This window comes from Euprymna scolopes, chromosome 24 (genome assembly GCF_053919585.1).
Source record: "Euprymna scolopes isolate OS-2025 chromosome 24, ASM5391958v1, whole genome shotgun sequence".
Lineage (NCBI taxonomy): Eukaryota > Metazoa > Mollusca > Cephalopoda > Sepiida > Sepiolidae > Euprymna > Euprymna scolopes.
Window position 1 is genome coordinate 82,968,480 of NC_136505.1, and position 23,124 is coordinate 82,991,603.

A 23,124-nucleotide genomic window follows, 5' to 3' on the forward strand; every position below is an offset into this window, starting at 1 on the left:
TGGGGACAGCCAAAATCTTTGCTAGTTTTCTTCTTTTCAGACTGGTTAACAAATTTAACTTCTGTAGCTCTTACAGAAATAGCCCCCAAAAAACACAATCCATACTTGCAGTGATCTTCTTAAAAACAAGTAATTTTTCGGTTGGTAAGGCCTTTTAGCCCTATAATTAATGGGGGATGAAAATTACATTGAAAGTTTAGCAACAATCAACGGAGCCCTAAAAAACGTTTTCTCTAAAGGAGATAGATCCAGAACTAAAGAAGCCCCCCTGCCCCCCCCTCCCTGTATTGTAAACCAACCACTAGTAGCTCCATCCTGGATGGAGTACAAAAAAGAACGTCTAACCTAATAGGTCCTGCACTGTTTAATAAGCTTTAGCATCTGTCCAAGTACTGCAATGTTTCATCCCTGTGTTTGTTTTTATGAGTATGCCAATGACAAACGTGCTGCAACATAAATACTCATGGCCAACTCATCAAGGTAAAAATCCCACTCCTTCACTCTAGAGGTCCCGGATGCTGGAAAATCTTCTACTCTAATAGCTTCTATACACAGCTTGTACATTACAGAAATTAAAAAAAAAAAATAAGACTAAAAATGTTGAAATGAGATTCAAGGCTTGAAACATAAGTGAATAGAGGTCTTCATTGATTCCCGGGAAACGTCGCATGTGCCTCAATGAGTTTGAAAACGAAAACTTACCAACATTTATTTCAGTAAATGTCAATTTACTTTCATCCTCCTCGCACTATATTAATGTTGAGTAAATTCTTGAACCCCTTCCATAAAATCCCAATAAAATAAATTGTACACTTTGAGAATAAAAAAAGGCAGTATGGTGTTAAGGAATGAACACAAAAGGACACATGTTCTTCATTACATTCCGGACAATGTTGGGTCATCTTTGTAGTTTTAACTAAAATGTATTGCAGTGTTTCTGTTTTTTTGTTGTTTTTTTTTGGGGGGGGGCGGGGGTCAATTTGAATTTTAAAACATTATTTTAAATAATTTTTTTTTCTTTTACTTTTGAGGAACCACAGATAAATGTCGCTTGAGGATAAGGGTTAATGAGTTGGATAGATTGTTAATTAAATGATGACACATATTATGAGAGGATTGATTATGATAATAATTAAATTATATTGTAACATGGCCGTTACTTTTAAACTGCATTGTCACACTTCAAACCTCTCGGATCCACACACTCTCTGGTACCGCCACAAAAGAACAAACAAACAAATAAAAATCCAACTCGATATCCTTTTAAGTGCAAATGAAATGCATTTATTCGTGATTCTTCCAAAACAACAAATTTCATTATATTTTCAAAGTCTTTTTGCACACACATTTGCTTTTTAAAAGTCTGTGTCACAACCACCTCACACTGATGCTAGCCAACGCTTTCTCACCCTTGACTCATGTGTCCATCTTGCCCAGCACGCAACTTGCTTCTTTCCTCGACCACATGCTATATTTTTCTCCCCTTTTCTTGTGATGCAAGCTCACGTACACTTGCTAATTTGCATACATGCTTTCATGCTTTAATGGCTGCTGCTGCTGCTAATATTTTCACTGGCCAGCTATCCTTTGACTGCTGCTGATTTTTTCACATGTGCCCATATGCACTCTGTTACAATATCAGTTAATACAATTTGGTATGATGGTAAGAGTGATTCAACCATCAATTGAAAGTGGTTTTTGATATTCTATCGTAAGTTTGATTGATTTGTTTTACGTTTTTAGTTATTCGATGCCGACTTTGGTAATTTTGGAAAAAAGATTTTATGCTTCAAGTTCTTCGTATCTTCAAATATTTATTCATGGTGTTTAGTTTGGCTGTTTTGTTTTATAGCATATCAACCCTTTTTGGATTTAATTATTTTGATAAAAGTTTTTATGAATCAAGATGTTTATATCTTCGAATATTTATTCATGGTGTTTAGTTTGGTTGTTTTGAGAAAAATTGTTGTTTACATTTTTGTGCTTTGCAGAGCAGGATTGAGTTTTGCTAAGGGAAAGGAAAAAAAAACAATAACATTAATGTTTGGTGCATTTTAGGTCAGGAAACCAGTATCTTCAAACCGCCTCATCTGGTAGCATCAGATTCTCTGTGCTAAATACTCAACATTATAAAGTAAGGTCCAAGGATAAGTGAAGTAATCCTGGAAATGAGTGTCTGCCTCCCTTACATCTTAGAATAGTAGCCAATGAAAAGGGAACCTTCAGCTTACCCTTAACTATGACCGATCACGTTACTTAATAAATAATCTCTAGGTACGAGCAAAAATGGATGAATAAAGATAGGCGAACTAGTTTTGAAAGCCGATTTATCATAATTTTTTTGTAGGTTTCGGACTACTTTTTGATTGTATTTGAAAGATTAAGGACTAAACTTAATTTCCAAAAGGAAAAATATATTTGTACACGTGAAAAAAAACTTATGAAAAATGTTTTCATGGTGAGCTAACCAATTCAGCTAAATTTTGAGGTTAAATAAATTCATTGTAAAATTCCTTTAAAAGATAAATATTAGTTTTCTGGGTCTATTTCAAAGATAATTAGTAAAGTAAAGTCCTAAGATATTGAATTAAATAAAATAAAAAACACACCTTGTTTGTACAAAAAATAACTTAATTAGACCCAAAACCAAATGATTCTACCGCTTAAAAACTTTAGAAACACGGAATATATGGAAGCCCAAAATTTCAGCCAGTCGAAAGACTGTGAAAATGACGTCATGTAATAAAAAGGGAGGAAGGGGGTGCTAGTTTTCTTTTTTTCCCAAACGTGCATCCACACATTCCTATTCTGAACGTTTGTATAATTTTTAACATTTTTCAATTTAATTATTTTTCTATGTTCCTGTTTTTAAATTACATTTTTTTTAATTATTGTTCAATATTATATAAAAATTATGCTACCCCAACAGTTTCACCTTCATTTAAGCAAGGAAAATATTAAAATCTTACATATAAAAATTATGCAAAACTTGTAATTTAAAAAAAAAAAGGTAGAAATATTTTTTGTTATTATAATTTTTTTCTGTGAAAATATTAAATAAACAATGCTTAATTCAATGATAATATCGGTAGTTCGAGAAATTCATTTTTCTTTGAGTTATATCGAATTCATTAATACGGACTTTAGAGGGTTTTATCGTAATATTCCTATAAAAATTAAATTATTTTTTTTAATTCTTACAATTTACGATGCTTTATTTTCATAAAAAAAGCAAAAATAAATTAAATCATTTTTTTTTACTACTGGAAACCATAACCTTAGTAAAGGTATTTTTTGTTTAAATAAAATAATACATTTCCACTAATATTTAAATAAAAAATAATGGGTTCATTATATTCCGTGATCATTATTTGATAAATGCTGAAAATATCATTAAAATTGGTTACTTTCTTGATTTTTGGTGAATTTTTAAGTAAAGGGAAGGGTCAAAATGTTTATTCATTTTGAGCATCGGCATTCATTTTGCCCGTTCCTAATAATCTCTGTATTTTAAACTATCAAATAGCACTTTGTGTGCCCGTGTTTCTCGCCTGTATGTAATTTAGATAAATATGCATTGAATTATTTTTTATCATTATAAAAAATCAAACATTTATTGAAATAAAAAAGAGAATAATGGAAACTAAAACTTTTTTTTTTCATCTTATTTAAAAACAAAATATAAACATGACATTGAATTATTTTTTTTCATTAAGCCCTCCACTTGACAATATCTTTCCACCCAGGTAACATTGAGTAAATACAATTAGCTGTCAATAAAGTTCCAGCTACCTTGGTGTAAATTACATACATTTACATAAATCACTGAACTTCAGTGATTTTGCAAATTAATAATTCAAATTTTGACAAAAGTGCATAAGATTAGCTTCATATAAACAGTAAAACAAACTCGTATAACATTTGGTAACCCTCCCCCTCCAAAAAAAAAACAGACGTCAAACAAAATAAGAGGAAAATAAAGCCGTTCTATAAAAAACAACAATACATTTATTTGAATGACATACACCGTTGGGTGTAGGTTGCCAAAAGATTGGGCAAGAAAGATAAGGAATTAAAGTCATAAAGTAAGAAAGGCCGTTTTTCTTTGAGCTGGGTTTCTTCCAGTGGAGAATGGCCTTGCTCAGCTGTCCAGTGGACAAAGGCAGGTGAGAGGATATCTTTCTTCGTTGGTGTCAGGAAGCTTGTGGTAGACTAGAAATTAATGTGCGGAACAAATGAGCATAGGAAAGTTAGGGGGGGTATTTTTTCTTTGTTCATTCGATTTACTCATTCTTTTGCTTTCCTTTTCACTTCTTGGACACGAGTGGGTTGTTGGATTTTTGCATCAAGATGTGATTTGAATCAATGCCAAAAAGCAAATTGCTCATATAGCCACCCTCTTTCTTTCTCTGGTTCATTTCTATATGCTTTCTTCTTCACTTCGATAAACAAGCCTGAGTATTCACAGGAACGTATTAACTTAATATTTTCCAACCAATAAAAATCGTTTTAAACTAAAAAAAAATGTCTATGTCAAATTAACCAAACTTACAAAAAACAATTACTTGTCAACAAAATCAGAGTTCTTCTAGAAGACACCTATGACATGTCTCAATTCTCAGCATCAACAACGTCCATTACTTCAGAGATCCATTTAAATTAGTAATCCCTTAAGTCTGATTGGTCATCATATGACCAAACCACCTTGCAGAGACTGCTTTCAGCAAGGAGAAAGAAATGTCAACGTTTATAACTGCAACGCATAATTTAATTTTTAGATTTTTTTCTAGATTTCGTTTTATTATTAAACATTAATACTAAATTATAAGATTGTAAAAAAGGAATCTCATCACAAGTGATTTTTTTTATGGAAATTGCTCCAGACCAGGTATGAAGTCACTTGATGTAAGGAGTTAAAAATACTATTTCAAAGTCAAAAACTGACCAATGATAAATGTTATATAGATAAGTACCAACTCAGAAAACAGGCCTTCTTCTCCCTTTGTTAGAAATATCGCTCATGGAATGTGAGAACTAAAGGAAAAAAATAAGGGAAGCGAGAGTTAGGCGGCTGCCGAAAGTAAAGTCAAATTAAAATGAATGCAATACTTTTCTTTTAACATTTGTGATATCAGCTTTATTTTGCATATGTACTCCATCAACAGCAAAAGGTTATGAAAAGATTTTACATCAAAGATTTAGAAAAATGTTCCATAGCGCTCATGAATTGGAACGAGTACACTGCACATCTGATTGCTTCAAAATCTAAACTGATTAAAAAGTGGGAAAAAACTGTAAATAGTTCAGAGGAAGTACATCCCATGTAAAATGTTTTCATTGGATAATAGATCAATCACTTCATGTAGGAAGATAAACTTATGCAAAAGAAAATAGTTCATGTATGATGACAGTTCTCTTTGCCATGTAAATATTTTGTAAAATGAACGCTGAGCAGTGTTCATCAAAAGAAATCTACTTCATTTTCGGATACAAATTTATAACTAAAGGCATCTTGATAACCTTAAAATCTGTAGCTGAGGTGAAGTCAAATTTAAGGTCTTAACCCTCAATCCCAGCATTCTTGATTGACAACCTAGACTTTGGATTAGTGTTGTGGTTAATACAGAGCAATTTTTGTCTTTATGATTATGCAGGGAATAAAGAGGGGTTGAAAGCCACTGTGAAAATTTAGATAGCTCTAATTTTTGTGATATTTTAACAATAGATATTAAACATCAATATTTAAATATCCCTATAATGTTGGTTTTCAGTAATTTAAAGGATTTATATAGGAAATAATATGGACACAATTTGAATCTTCAACTGCTTAAGATTTGCATTGAATTTGATCCGTCATTGGATACAAATTAAGCAAGACCCTCTGCATTTCAATTTCTTCTTAGGATCCCTTAAGCCTTAGATTTTAGACATGATCTAGAATCAAAATCATGTGATGAATTTTGATCCAAATTAAAATAATAATTCTAGACATAAGGTTTAGTATTATCTGATTTTAATCTTTATGAAGAGATGTAAAATTGGTGCGTCATGCCATTCTATTTGTGAAATTATTTTTACCCTTCCTAGGTCAGGTATTCTTCTACTTTTTATATAAATTAAAACTATATTTTACATAAATCAAAAATATATTTCATGTTCTGAGAATAAAATTATTTGAAGATTTTGATCAAAGGTTGCCACTTTGGCAAAGTATAGCTTTATTGCTTATCATTTGAGATGACCTTATTTGTGAGAAAGTGTCGATGAGACTAAACAAATATTTTTGTGCTAGTTCAGAGAGCTTCTTTTTGTAATAACAGATGAAACATGAAAGAAACAATTTATTCAAATCAATTTTATATAAATAAATTACAGGCAGTCGGTTTGTCGATTTTTTATCGTTTTCTTTCTACAAACTAGATACTTAAACCTGTTTTCATAAAAATATCTCATTTTAATCATGCTCTTTAAAATTTTTACTTGAAATCAATTCTGTTGCTTTTGTGTATAGTTCGATAGATATTTTATGTTGAAAGAGGCAGTATTTCTATGCATTAGTGTCAGGCTACCGAAAATGATATCCTCTTGAAAAGGGATCAAAATATTTAATACATTTATTATTTATTTTTAATAAAAATGATAGAATCATTTCATTAATATACAAGATATTTTGAGATAAATTTGATATTTTTTATATTCTTTTAATTCAGAACTTTTTGAAATATTTTAATGGTGGCAAAATGCAACAACTGTTTTTGTGTATGGGTTTGATATCTGGAGACCATGGACAACTTTAGAATATTGGAAGATAGTGACCTGAATCATGATGACTTTTGCCAGATTAAAAAATTTGAAGATCTTACTTGCTACTTCAGTGCTCCTTGAATTCTTGAAAACTGTGAAATGTGAGCTGGAGAATTGCAACAAAGGTGACATGCTGTACATGGCTGAACCACTTGAGATGCCGAATGTGTAATACAATTTGTGGAGGCTAAGGACAAAATTAAAAGTCGAGAGTGTGCATTTAAGACCAGGATAGCTTCTAAATTTGTATATTTTTTCATAATCTATATTATATCCTCTTTTTCTGTTTGTCTGTCTGTTCATTCCACTTTTACTTGGAAACTACTGAAATTTTGTATGAACCTTTGCAAAGATGCAGCAAACTAAGTATCCATTCAAATGACATTTAGGGATTAATTAGGAATTAATACGAATTAGTATTTAATGCAAAAATGAGCACAAATTAAACCATATTCAACCATCAATTTGGCATAAAGCACTCATTCTAAACCGATGGATTATAACTTTTGTATTTTTAATGGCTAAAAAGTCTTATAATACTGAAGATTTTAAACTCAATTTTTCCTTATATACAGACTGTTAAAATGATAAACGTTTACAAACTCATTTCTGAATGATACTAAATTTTGAAAATATCAAATTAAAATATCACTTGTTTGTTTTTACTAAAACTTGGAATAATGCTTGTCTACAAATAACAAATCTAAATAACAAAAATTAGAATATTATTTAATTCTTTTTGCAAATCCAAGAAGCACCGAAATGGACGTTCTTCATATGAAACCTTTTGTATTTTGTAAGATAATATAATTATTCATTAAAAGAAATAATTAGGTGAAAGTGAAACAGTTTACTTGATGACAGCTTCCAGTTTTGAATTTGGAAATTAACAAGCCGTGTTTATCAAAATTCTGTTCTCTATTATATTTTAGATCGGATTTTTTTTTTGGGGGGGGGGACAATGAAATCAAACTGCTTTTTATAATCGGAATTATTTTTTCCTTATTAAAAATAATCTCATGAAACATTTTTAGAATTGGAATATTTTTTTATATATATACAATGAAATATATTTATCAAAGTGCTCTACTACATCAATTTTATGAACAAACAAAAACAAACAAACATATGGGATCTATAATTTGATTAAATAGGATTAATTTAATTTCTTTAATTTTCAGTTATAAATAAAATGAAATAAAATAAAATAAAATGTATTTCCTTTTAATTTATATCAAGCACGAATGCAAACCCTGCAATAAAGTTGTCAAAATGGAATGTACTTATCCAAGTAATTGGAATATGGTTATAAGATCTACCTGCAAAACCTTAGGAGTATTCGTGAAAAAAAAAAAAAAAAAAAGGCAGTACGAATTCATATATTAGTTGTCCCGACTCAGTGTTGTCTGATAGACTATTTACTTACAATTTGTTTTGTTCTTTTGTTCTGAAACTATACAATGTTGTTTTTTTTTGTTTTTGTTTTTTTTCTAAATTTTATATTTTTGTTCCAACGAAAGGGAAGTAAACTTGTAACGGATAAAGACAGAGCTATGCACCTTTTCTTTTACCAAACATTCTTTTTCTCTTCAAAAGTGTAAATTAGAACGTACAGATTTACTTCTCTTAAAAATAAATGAAATCGTTGGTTATACGAAACTAATTTCGAGCTGTAGATTATTTTCTGGTAGGAATTAATTTAAATTAGATTTTATTTTTCTTAACAACATGGACCAATGTACACAAAATAAAATGACTATTCAAAATGCAATATTTATTTTGTAGGATGAAAGCTTTTGATGACAAAAGTTTAGAATCTGACTGACTGAATCTTATAGATTAAATATTAAATATTAAAATTTATCAAACATTTAAATAATTGTCAATAAATTTCGAGTTGTTATTAATATTTAAAAATTTAATTCAAGATATAAAATGCAAAATAACAACAAGAAGCATTAATTCAACCGAGTGTGTGTGTGTGTGTGTGTGTGTGTGTGTGTGTGCGTGTGTGTGAATGACTTTGAGCCGAGAAAAGTTTGCTGTACGGTTGACAATCTTCTGTAAAATGTCGTCGTACAATAGGAATGTGGGCAATGTGGCTGACAAATGGTCAATTAGATATTTCCACAGTTTTATAAGATGAGAACATGAAATAAGCATCCACACCTGCAGTGCATAATTATAAATATCTCGAAAGTAGGGAGAGAGACAACAGGGAGAGAAGGTGGACAATAGGCAGACAATACTATGTAGCCATTTGAAGCTAGGACAACCATGTTCCCGTAAATGGGATGAATTCAAAAAGACTGCCATAAAATTACATGAAAGAACAATTTAATGAATATTTTTAAAATATTGACAATAAAAAGAGACTGTGATAAAATATAGACAAAAAATATTTGATCTATATTAGCGTTTCTTATGGCGGCTAAAGTATATACAACTGGTAGGGTTATCAAGCGTTGCTTGGGAGAGGGTGGGGTGGGATTTTGGATAACAAAATACAAAAGTTAAAAAGTGCATGTAACATCGTATTTTTAAAACTTCTCTCTCTCTCTCTCTCTCTCTCTCTCTCTCTTTCCCTCTCTCTTTCTCTCTTTATATATACATATCTATAATATAAAGTTGAACATCTGTGTGTGTGTGTCTGGTCACGAATAGGCTCCTATATGGTTGACTATTATAGAAAACTGATTACATATAATGATAGAAGATGTATCAAGACACAGGAATAGGTATGTTTGATATGGCATAATGATGATTCATTATAATTGAGGGGTCTGCGTACGCGCCTGGTCCACAAAGTATGGAAACAAAAAATTAAAAATTAAAAAAAACGTTTACAAGTATTCTTGATATAGATGTACATAATAATACTTTGATAAGTATGTTTTAACTTAAATAGGGATGGTATAATAAAATTGTGGGGTCTGCGTTCGCACCTGGCCTCCATAGAATGGAAATAGGCACAAACTTTAATAAAGACTTTACATATCTATCTGCGTAAGTATACTTTGATAATTATGTTTCAGTTTGAAGAAATATGGTATAATAAAATTATGGAGTGTTTGTTCACGCCTGACCTCCATAGAATGGAAATATGTCACAAAGTTTAACAAGGTTTTTTTAATATAGAGCCACAGAATATTGTGATAAGTGTTTCAGTGTGAACAGGTATGGTATAATAAATTATGGGGTTTATCTATTTTATTTTTGCTTTCATCATATTTTGCTTTGGTTTTGATACCCCCAAATTCGAAGCTATCTCTTTACAACCCTTCCTTTTCATAACTTACCATACTTTCATAAATCAGAGTCCATTTTCTGTAAGCTGTTTTTGAACCCAGTCAACGCCGGGTACTTTTGCTAGTATATATATATATATATATATATATATATATATATATATATATATATGCCCTTTTTTCTTCCCTGCAACCTCTTTTCCACAGAAGAGACATTGCAAGCCTGTCTCTGCTTTATCGTTATTTTCATTGCAAGTGCTCGTCTGAGCTTCAATCTATGCTACCCTCTTGCCAAACTTTCAAAGTTTAGCCACAAGGATCATCAACAGTTTCCACCACTTCCGTTCTGTGCCTAAATCTAAACACAAATTCCATGAACAAAGTTTCTGTTGTGAAGGAACATAACTGGCTATACACCGGTTACAAACTGTATATATATATTGGACTGTTTGGCAGACAGCGGCAGACAGCGGCAGACAAGCAGTCGCAGTAAGACGGATAGTCTTACGTGTTGATTATCAGACTTTCTTCCCCATACTTGTTACTATGTACTTCTATTTACCTTAGGCGAGCAGCCTTACGTTTCTGTATTATAAATAAACCCCATTACACATACCACTCGGTGTAACTCACGTTTGTCTTTATTTCCTAAGTATTTAGGAATATAACAATGGCGACGAAAGGATGTTCTTTCTCTTAACAGAGATAAATTACCGTACCAAGGACTGTGTACAATGCAAGGATTTTTTGTTTTACGAAAAAAACAAACTACACAAGGATTTTTGACCACGTGCGTCAATGAATTTAAAAATTTTTCCTACCTAAAGTAGCGAAAAGTACGGATTTTTCTTCGTAAAGAACTCACAAGAAATTATAGAAACATGTTCAAGGTAAAGTGGAATTTATATTTATTTTGACAAGTAAAAAAAAAAAAAATGGTCGCAAGTTGAATTCGAAACTACACTAAAGGATTACGAGTTTCGAAAGAGAAAATATAAATACAACGACTATTGTACCATTTTATGCCACGTGGGAACGGCAGCCATATATTTTTTTTTGGGGGGGAAAATTAATTGTTTGTTATTGCCTTTATATAAATAATTGGAACTATTTGTCGTGGGAAGTAAGAAATATTTTGTGTATGAACTTACGTTGTTGAAAAAAAAAAAAAAAGAATTATTTTACAAAGCCTGTTGAATTACTATGGATGAACTTTGTTGAAACGTGTTGTGTCTGCATATTGCTACTAATTTACGATATACGTAAATTTACGATTTTTCTTTGGAATTATTGTGTAGAATTCGAAAAGACATTTTTGTACTAGAAGCTAACATGGAACAATTAGCAGAGTTAACTAAGGCTCTAGCCCTTAGCATCCAGGAACAGACAAAAATGACTCAACAATTTTTAGCGCAACAACAACAACAACAACAAATTCAACAACAACAGCTACAGCAACAGCTGCAACAACAACAAGAAAGAACACAAAAAACTTTAGAGGCACAACAAGAACAAACAAACATACTACAACGACAAATGTCGACACAGCAAAAGAATTTAGAAAAGCTAATTCTAACGTCGACCGGGAAGAAGACTAATTTTTCTGCCGAGGGTATTTCAAATTCACTAACGGAATTTCGTTACTCCCCGGATACTGGTGTTACTTTCCCTGCATACTACAGAAGATACGAAACAATTTTTACGAAAAGATGTTTAGACTGGACCGATGAGGAAAAAGTTACCCTGCTACTACAAAAACTGGGTACTGATGAAAACACCAAGTATGCAAATCTAATTCTACCAAAAAAACCGGAGGAGGTTTCGTTCGAGGAAACAATTAGTACCTTGTCGAAAATATTTGATAAAAGGGATAGCCTATTTCACTCTAGATACAAATGTTTGAACATTCAGAAGGCAGAAGCTGAAGACTATCTAGAATATGCTTGCACTGTGAACTGTTTATGCGAATCATTTAAATTGAATGAAATTTCCGCAGACCAATTTAAATGTTTAATCTTTGTACAAGGTCTCACAGCACCAAGGGACAAAGATATACGTTCACGGATCCTAACAATTATGGAGGCGGATCCTAACATAACATTGCAAAAAGTCACTGAAGAGTGTCAACGTCTGATTAACATAAAGAAAGACAACACTCGCATTGAAGAGAAAAATATTTTTAAGGTGCAGCAAGTAAAAAGGCAAGGGACCACAAGAAAGTCCAGGTTCCAAGAACACAGGATCCTTAAAGGATACAAAGACCCAAAGCTAAAGTGTAAATGTTGTGGTAGTTTAAGACACAACAATAAGACCTGCTGGTTTAGGAACAAAATATGTTATGAATGTGGTCTCAGAGGTCACAAGGGAACATACTGTGCCCAGAAGAAAAGACAAGGGACCGATAATGTAAATACGCTTCGCATGAATAAAGAAAAAAGCTCCGAAAGACGGAAATATGTTGATGTTCGAATAAATGGACATCTGGTTACATTGCTTCTGGATAGCGGTGCAGATATTAGTATTATAAATGAAGATATATGGAAAAGGATAGGTCGACCTGAATTAACGAAAACCAGAAAGACGGCGAGAAGTGTGTGCGGCAAAAGATTAGAGTTCAAGGGAGAATTAAAATGCAAAGTGACATTCGCTAACCAGACTCATAAATCCAAAGTGTACGTCATACCAGGAAAGAATACATGCCTGTTTGGGGTAGATTGGATTGTCCTGTTTAATTTATGGGAGAAACCCATAAATTCGTTTTGTAACGTTTTAACTGCAGAAAAAGCAAACCAAAGGGAAGACTTCCTGAAGGATTTGAAAACTGAATTTCCCAATGTTTTTGCCGAAGGACTAGGACTCTGTATTAAGACAGAGGCAAAATTTGAATTAAAGAAAAATGCCACTCCAGTATTCAAACCTAAAAGGAATGTGCCTTTTTCAGCGATGGACGCAATCGAAAAAGAGTTGGATTGACTTCAACAAAACTTCAACAACTGGAAGTCATTGAAAAAGTTAACCACACAGATTGGGCAAGTCCAACCGTGTATGTAAAGAAAAAAAATAACAGAATAAGGGTCTGTGGAGATTTTTCAACGGGTTTAAATGACTGTCTATTGGACCATAATTATCCCCTTCCGTCCGCAGAAGATCTGTTCTCTAAGCTTAACGGAGGAAAAATTTTTTCTAAGATAGACCTCTCAGATGCTTACTTGCAAATTAAGATCAGCGATGAATGCTCCAAATACTTAGGCATAAATACTCATAAGGGCATTTTTAAGCTAAAGAGGCTTCCTTTTGGATTAAAGGTTGCTCCTGCTATTTTCCAGCAAATTATGGACACGATGCTGGCAGGGTTGGAATTTTCAATGGCCTACCTTGACGATATCCTAATTAAAAGTGAAAATTTGCAAGATCATAAGAAGCATGTAAAAGAAGTATTCAAAAGAATACAGGAATTTGGTTTTAAATTGAGCCCAGAAAAATGCGATTTTTTTATGAAAAAAATTAAATATCTAGGTCAAATAATCGACAAAGAGGGTCGAAGACCGGATCCACAAAGGACTGAAGCAATTGAAAAGATGCCTGCTCCAGATTCAGTGACAAAATTAAAATCGTTTTTGGGATTAGTTCAATACTATGCAATTTACATCCCTAACATACATAATTTAAGAGCTCCTCTTAACGAGTTACTGAAAAAGGGTGTTAAATGGAACTGGAATAAGGAATGTGAATCTGTTTTCCAAAATATCAAAAGATGTCTACTGTCAGACTTAGCATTGGCACATTTCAATCCAGAAAAGGAACTAATACTAGCAACGGACGCCAGTGATTACGGTGTTGGCGCTGTATTACTTCACAAGTATGAGGATGGTAGGACAAAAGCTATCGCCCATGCTTCAAGAACGTTGGTTGCAGCGGAGAAAAATTACAGCCAAATTGAAAAAGAGGCGCTGTCGATAATATTTGGAATTACAAAGTACAATCGATTTCTCCATGGACGATCTTTTATTTTGCAAACCGACCATAAACCCCTACTTACCATATTTGGATCAAAGAAAGGCATTCCCACACATACTGCGAATCGATTACAGCGATGGGCTGTAACCCTCTTAAACTATCAGTTTAAGATGGAACATGTATCCTCAAAAAAGTTAGGACACGCAGATGCATTATCACGGTTGATCCCTAAAAGAAGCGAAAGTTTCGAAGAAACGGTAATTGCTGCGCTTAAAGACGAAAGTGAATGTACAAGTTCAATGTGTAATATGATACGTGAACTTCCGGTAACTTTCGAAAAAATAAAAAAAGAGGCAGTAAATGACATTTTCATTAAGAAAATGAAAAATCAATTGGGATGGATAAAAAAAAATAAAAAGGTAGATCAAACAACGCCTTTTTCCATCTGTGAAGATGTGCTCATGTATGGTGAGAGGATCGTAATTCCACTAACGTTACAGAGGAAAATTCTGAAGGAATTTCATACAGGTCATCCGGGCATTTCGAGAATGAAATCCCTTATGAGAGGATATGTGTACTGGCCTGGTATGGACAAGGAAGTTGAAAAATGTGTCAAGACATGCAGAGGATGTCAATTAGCAGCTCGAGATCCTCCAGTAAAAACGACGCCATGGCCAAAGACGGACCTACCCTGGTCACGTCTGCATATTGATTATGCGGGACCTATAAATGGTTATTTTTACTTGATTATTGTAGATTCTTTTTCAAAATGGCCAGAAATATTTAAGTTTAGACATCCAACAGCAAAAAACACTGTGAGTGCGCTTAATGAAATTTTTAGCCGTTTTGGAGTGCCAAAAACCTTAGTGAGCGATAATGGAACAGCATTTACTGCTCATGAATTCAAAGAATTCTGTGACTCACTAAATATTCTACATATGACAACACCTGTGTACCATCCACGATCGAATGGGTTGGCCGAAAAATTTGTAGATACGTTTAAAAGGGCACTTAAGAAAAATCTTACTACGGACACAGACGAACAATGTATTCAAACATTTTTAGCAATTTACAGGGTGACACCAAATCCTAATAATAATGTCAATTCTTCCCCGGCTGAGCTAATGTTTGCAAGAAAGATAAGATCTGTCTTCGATAGGCTGCTACCAGAGAAAAAGAAAGTTTTCAAAAAAGAAAACCTTAATACCAAGTGCTTCTCCCCAGGTGAAAATGTATATTTCAAAAATTTTCAAAATGGACGAAATCAGTGGGTTGAAGGTATTATCAAAAAAAGGATTGGGAGCATGGTCTATACCATCCAAGGATTAAGTTTTGTCTGCAAAAGACACAGAAATCAAATACGTCCCAGACTGTCTCCAAATGTGGAAGAGACACCAATGGAAACATTGTGCGATATTTTTGATATACCAAAACCAGCGTGTGTACCGCAAACAATGAATATTTCGCCTGAACCGACCATACGGGCTGGACAGAAACCTTTACCCCGGGTAACGCTGACCAGAAGGAAAAGCGCAAGAAAGAGAAAAGTTACCAGGAGATTAAGCCCTGACCCTAAAAGGAAGAGGTATTTAAGCTAAAATCAGGAAGATTTCAGCTTCAGGGGGAGGTGTTGTGAAGGAACATAACTGGCTATACACCGGTTACAAACTGTATATATATATTGGACTGTTTGGCAGACAGCGGCAGACAAGCAGTCGCAGTAAGACGGATAGTCTTACGTGTTGATTATCAGACTTTCTTCCCCATACTTGTTACTATGTACTTCTATTTACCTTAGGCGAGCAGCCTTACGTTTCTGTATTATAAATAAACCCCATTACACATACCACTCGGTGTAACTCACGTTTGTCTTTATTTCCTAAGTATTTAGGAATATAACAGTTTCTTTCATAGAACTGCCCGCCTGTGTAATTCTTTCCATTGGCTTGCTTTCCTGCTGACTACAATATTGTCATCTTCAAGTCAAATGTAAAGTTTTTTTTGAACTGCACCTCCTAAATAATCCACCCCATTTCTACCACTAACTATTAATATGCTATTGTCTCAGTGACTACCATACACTCATTAACCCTTATTCTCAAGTGGCCTTCAGGCCTTGATAAGCGGTGACTTCCATGTAAAAACAAAAATATATATATAATAAAGTCAACAGAAGTTGACACAGTTCATATATATATATATATATATATATGAGCATACAGTTAATAAAACATGTTAAAAAAACTCTTTGAAATGAGTTAAAAACATATTTAATCTGAAAAGGAAACACTAGATAAGTGGATAGTCCTTAATCCGCGGAGTTTCGAAGAAATACTTTCCTTCTCATCAGAGGGTAGGAATTAGCAAAATGCGGGATCGGATTTTGCATGCAAAAGTATTTGATGAAACAACAAGTAAGTCAAAAATCTTACTTGAAAACAAAAAAAGTGAAGCAGAGGGAATATGGTGAAGGAAAAAGGTGATTACACATGAATGGATAGTTTTATTTTATATATATATATATATATATATATATATATATATATATATATATATATATATATGTTTATATTATTGTCTGGATTTTATTATTATGATAGGCCCCACCCTCAAGTGTTGAGTTTCTTTGTTAAATCCTTTATATAGGGACCTATCAGAGTGCAAGAGCTCAACACTTGAGGATGGAGCATAGCATAACAATAAAATAAAGACAATAATATAAACATATATATACTAGCATGGGCGCCCAGCGTTGCCCGGGTATTTGGATGTGTATGTTGAGCAAAAAAAAAAGAGAAAAGTGGTAGTAGGAAGGCAGGCTCGAACCCATATCGCAAAGGAGGAAAAGAACGGGGTAAAACCTAACGTTTATGCTGTTACGACCACCGCCAAATCGGAAGCGACATTTTTTTAAATTAAGGCTAAACAATCTAAAGGAGAGGATAACTTTCAAAAATATCGGCGAAAAAAGTGACTCCCCCCCCCTGTAGAAAAGTGCCTAGTTGAAGGGGAAGATATTAATGTTTTTAGCCAATTTTTTGATATTTGTCGTATGAAAGATCGAACTTTAAAACGATAGTGATCTTGGTAAAATCCGTCGCCTCTATTGAAAGTTTAAGGTAGACATGCAAATAGACATACATACATGCACTTATATATTGGTAACTAAAAATTTTCGACCCAAACTGATGAAAAAGCTTGCCCTATCTCTGAATACCCTTTATGTAAAATTTCAAATATTTAGACCAGAAATTGTCTGAGTAATTTGGAAGAGACCGCAGAGGTCAATTTTTTTAAAACTTTGACCCCTATTATGACCCCTTAAAATTTATTGTTTTGGATTCAAATCAAGTTATTAAGTTAGATCCATGTCCAAGGAAGCTACATCTAAAATTTCAAGTGCGTAGATGCAAAATTGTCGGAGGAGTTTGGTAGAGTTCTCAAAGGTCAAATTGTTGAACTTTGACCTCTTAATCGCAAAATTTCTGGCCCAAAACCGATCACATCGATTTTCCCAAATCTCAGTAACCTGTATATCAAATTTCGAGTCTGTAGACTAAAAATTGACAGAGTTATTATGTAGGGAAATGTACACAGATACACAGACACACACACAGACACTTTCACCTATATATATATATATATATATATATATATATATAAAAACTGCGTCAATCGCTTTATTGCAGATTAATAAAATATCAATACTTCCCTTAATATACGTCACAAAAAAATGAAAATTGTACCATCAAAGGGTTATTTTAAGTTTAGTTATTTCCCAAAATTTTATTCAAATTCATGCTATATTCACGAAGTTATGGCATTTTATTTTTTATCAAAGAAATTTTACTGTCCATCGCTTTATTGCAGATCTCTTAAAATGCAAAATATTAGGCGAATAAAGGTTATCGAAAAGCAAAGGATATTTGCTGGACTCACAGATTTTCCATCCAAAATTTAGCCACGGAGCTGGAATAAGATCCAAAAACCTTGGCAGCATACTTGAATTACCCGAACACCAGATCCAGAAAAATAAGGGCATCAGAAGAAACCTTTTAGATCGTGATATTCGCAAAATTTGGAGGGAAATCAACCGAAACACAAACAGCACCAGTGCTTTCGTTTTTGCAAAAGCTGGAATCACTCCAAGATCCAGTCATGCCCGATACAATGAGTTGGATGAGATTGAATGAGATTGCAAGGAACATCCTACTTCTTCCAATGCCTCCATTGAGCAAACAACATAGGGAAAAACGAATGGCTTGGACACAGAATTACATGAAAATGGATTTCCAACAGGTCCTATTTAGGGATGAGGCCCATGCTACTCTTGACGGTCCGGATAGATGGACTAAATTTTAAACCTGAACGGAACTCTGACCCGTTACAGAGTTCATCGCCAACAAGGAGGTGGAGGCATCATGTTTTGGCCAGGAATCATTGGGAATAAGTTGGTTGGACCATTCTGAGCGCCAGAGGGTGTAAAGTTTACCAGCAATGCATACACAGCGTTTTTGAATAATCATTTGACGCTATCGCTTTCAGATGATTTTTATACATGACAATATATCATCCCATACTGCTTGAGGCGATTGCATCTTTCCTTGAATCTATGGAATTCATTGGGGAAACTCTCATGATCTGACCACCGTGTTATCCAGACCATAACCCCATTGAATATCTCTGGTCAATATTAAAAAGAGGAGTTTATGAGGGAGGAGAGCAATTTACTTCAAAGGACGCCTTGTGGAGGAACGTAGTTGATGTTGCTAGAGCCATAACTCCTTTTAAGATCAAACAATTGACTTCATCGGGGAACAAAAGGTTGTTTTAAGTTATTTAAAAAATGGTGGATATGTCGATAAATAATTAATTTATGTGAGGCCCATACCTAGGATATGTTTTTGTTTATTATTCTTTGACAGAAAAATATAATAAAAAGTAAAGTTCGCAAGAAAAGACATTGTATTTTTGCCCTAAAACAACATTTTAAGAGACCTGCAATAAAGCGATGGACAGTGGAAATTTTTTGATAAAGAATAAAATGTCATAACTTTGTGAATATCGCATGAATTTGAATAAAATTTTTTGAAATAACTAATCTTAAAGGAGTCGTTTGATGATATAATTTTCATTTTGCTGTGATATATTTTGTGAAATCTTGATACTTTACTAATCTGCATTAAAGCGATTGGCACAGTATATATATAAGAACACATAATTTCCTTACTTCGCAGAGTTTCAAAGTTTGAAACTCTGCAGATTAAGGAAATCTTAATATTTCTTATTTGAGCATCCTGTCAAACAATAAATTCATGAAATTATAATTTACAGTCTTAAATTTATGTTCTTCTATGACAAGCTCTATTTCCTATTTTAGTTTTATTGAGCTTTTTTATTTGGTTGAGATTACTATATAAATAATAATATTCATATTCACTTTAAGTTTACGGAGTTGGCTTGTAAACTTAATTTTTACTTCTTGATTATATATATATATATATATATATATATATATATATATATATATATATATATATATATATATATATATATATATATATATATATATATATATATATATATAAAACAACTGATACACAATAATAGAAAGGAAGAAAGAATAAATAAAGGAAACAACAATGAAAAAAAAAATGACTGATCTGGTTTCAGTGTTGTTATTGAAACCACTGTAAAATAACATTTACTTTAGGTGGGTTGAACTAGCTTTCCTCCAAAGGAGGAAGTGTCATGAGAATATTAAATTCACATGTAGTCTCCATTCACATATATATCCCAGTCAGTGGAGACGATAATGTTATGTTTTTTGTAATTCTTGCAAGCAAGTGTAAAGGTCCTCCTGCATACAGTGCTTTGTATTCTCAAATTTTCACCCATCTGATACTGATCACTCAACATTGCCTAACTTCTGTGATCTAATGAGAACCAGTGTCTCAACATGATTATACCGGAGATAAACCACTTATTGAAATCACTATCAATTTGAATGAAATAAAGTAATTTTTCCCTCCTCTCCAATGCACCAAATGAATATTGCAGTGTTTTATTATTATTTATCGTAACAAAGTTGGAATCACACTAAATCTGATGATGTAGTTTCTGACTTTTAACTGAACACACACACACACACACACACACACACACACACACACACACACACACACACACACACACAATCCAGACTTTCCTTAATATTACTAAAGCTAAGCGCCCCCACACGCACCCAACCTAATAAATCATGTAACAAGTATCAATATGTGGAATGCCTCTATATGTCCACTAATAACTACTTTGGGGCGATTATGCAAATGTTGTCTTGTCAATGATTTCACTTGGTCATATCCAAGTGATCTCCCTTGGGTCATGTCCAAGTGATCTCCCTTGTGTCATATCCAAGTGATCTCCCTTGGGTCATGTCCAAGTGATCTCCCTTGTGTTATATCCAAGTGATCTCCCTTGGGTCATATTCAAGTGATTTCCTAATATTATATTGAGCAATGAGAGAAAACATCCTCACAAGTCAAGAAATAAAAAATATGTAATTACGTGCAGAATAGAAAAATCATATTCCCTTCTTTCTGGATAGATCAATTGAAATAAATGTAGTTTAAGGAGGTGAAAAGGGAAATGTAAAGTCAGATGTCACAAGATAAATCTAAAAATTACCAATATCTAAATATTTCAATCTGAGAGTGAGAAAGAAGGGGGACAGAAAACTGTAAGCAAACTTATACTTAGTAGCAAAAAGAAACAAAGAAAAGGACAGCAGAGGGAGGTACAGTCAGAAATGTATTTGGTGTTAATGGAGTGGCTAATTTCAACCTACATAATTTTTCTTGATAATCAAATTTGGTGTTAATTTTTTTGATAACCATATTTGGTGTTAATTTTTTTTTGATAACCATATTTGGTGTTAATGGAGTGGCTATTTTCAACCTGTATCAAAATAAACATAATTTTTTTTGATAACCATTTTTGCTCGAATTGCCAGATTTTGAAAAAAAAAATGTTATTCTTTGTATGATCATGTGATTGAAATCAACAATAACAGTAACTTCAATGAAACGTCTGTGATGCAAGGTGTACACATGTGATATTCGTTTTCAGCAGAACCAATAAAAATTGTCATTTTAAAGGTGAGTGGTGGATTGCAGTTAAAATAAAAAATTACCAAATGTTTATAGCAATAACATAAATATTTAAGATTTAAAGTTGGCTCTGTAGTTTTATTTTAGGAGTATCATGCTTTTTTTTTTTTAAACTATGCGTTTAGGACAAAAACTGATAATCTGCAAATGTATTTAGCTATGAAGCATATTGGAAGATACATTTTATTTTTATTTATTATTTATACATGAAAATATTTGAAAACTAATAAAATATGCTAAACCTTAATGTATCAATGTATATGTAAATTGAAGATTATTTTATTCGTCAACCATTTAGATAACTTACAAGTGACTTTAAAAAGAACACTTAATTTTACTGCCAGACGATCGATAAAACAGAAAATACATCAAAAATCCTGTTTTTTTTTCAGGTAGTTGTTGGAATCTTTGAAAAATAAACTTTCTGTGAGAATGAATCTACAATTAATCTTAATATTACATGTAAAAATTGGTAATTTATAAAATGGGAAGCCATTCTGCTCAATAATTTTTTTGAGGGTTCATGTTGGAAAACCTAAAGCTTTACATATAGAGAGAAGGAAAATGTCACAACAAAAATTTTTGGAGTGGGGGGGGGGGCTAAAAAATCTTAATGCCGGTCTTGCCAACAAGAATCAGTTAGGAAAGTTAGGAAAGATGAAGAATTATCTTAGAAACTATCAACCTGTTCATGGTAAATTTATTGTTTTATTATTATTGAATAGTAAAATATCAAACATTTTTTTATTCTCTTTTATAGAAAATAAATGTTTAAATTCAAGTTTTCTGTTCAATTTTCTTTGATTTAAATCCGATTACTACCCCCACCCCCAGATCGATGCTTTTACAGAATCTGGATCGAACCGAATCGACTTTTGCCAAACTAAACTTAAAGCTTTGGGTTAGGTTAGTGATAGTTTAGTTTGATTCAAATCCTTTCAAAGTATCAAAAACCCCAAAGAATTGAATCTAAAATTAATTTTAAAAAAATAAACATCTTCTATTAATATTCAACTATTAACTGAAAACAATAACGTTTCACTCACCATTTGGGTATGGAGTTATCTTGCTATGTAAAGGAAGACACAAAAATACACACGTTCTTGCTACAAGCTACATTGAAAAAAAAATATTTGACTTGAAGTAATGACATCATCAAAAGAACTCTATGACGTCAGCAGTTTGTTTTCTCAAAGACTTATTGAAATAAACACATCACATACAACGTTCGGACTAGAATCAAAATGGGTACATATTTCTTGTTTAAACATTTTATTTACTTCCTCACCAATAGGTTTTTGAAAAGCCAACACACTAGGATAAGTACATTCTGGCTTACAAAAAATGCCTAAGCAACCCGTTGGCATTCCCTGGTAGGGGCGCCCTGGGTAATTAGCATTAAGCTAATTTCTTCTCAGAGAGAAAGTGAAGCCTGGGAAAGTAGATCGTTTAGAACTGAACAGAACAATACCTCAGTCCAACAATAACAAAGTGTTGAACTGATTGTCGAGGACGTATCTTTAATTGGTACGAATACTTACTCAACTGTGCTTGAAACTCACCCCAGTCAAGATAGACTTTTATTTAGTTAAGTGAGTTCAGTTCCCTTTTTTATTTTCGATAATAGAAATTTGCCAACATTCCTACTCTTCACTTTTATTTTTGCTTTTGACTTTCATAAAATTGTTTTCATTTTATCTTAGGACATTCTGACAACATCTCTATTTCTTTTACTCTCACTTAAATCGCGCTCCCACTTAGAGATTGACTTGTTTGGTTTCAATTCTAAATAAACGGAAAAGGATAAACATAGACCTCCTGCTTCTCCTCACACTTTTGATAGTTTTGTGCTTAATTTATAAAATTTGTTTATCATTTCTTTTCAAATAAATAATTAAAAGTGTAGTATCTGTTTTGTTTGTTTGCATCTCATTTGTTTTTACAAG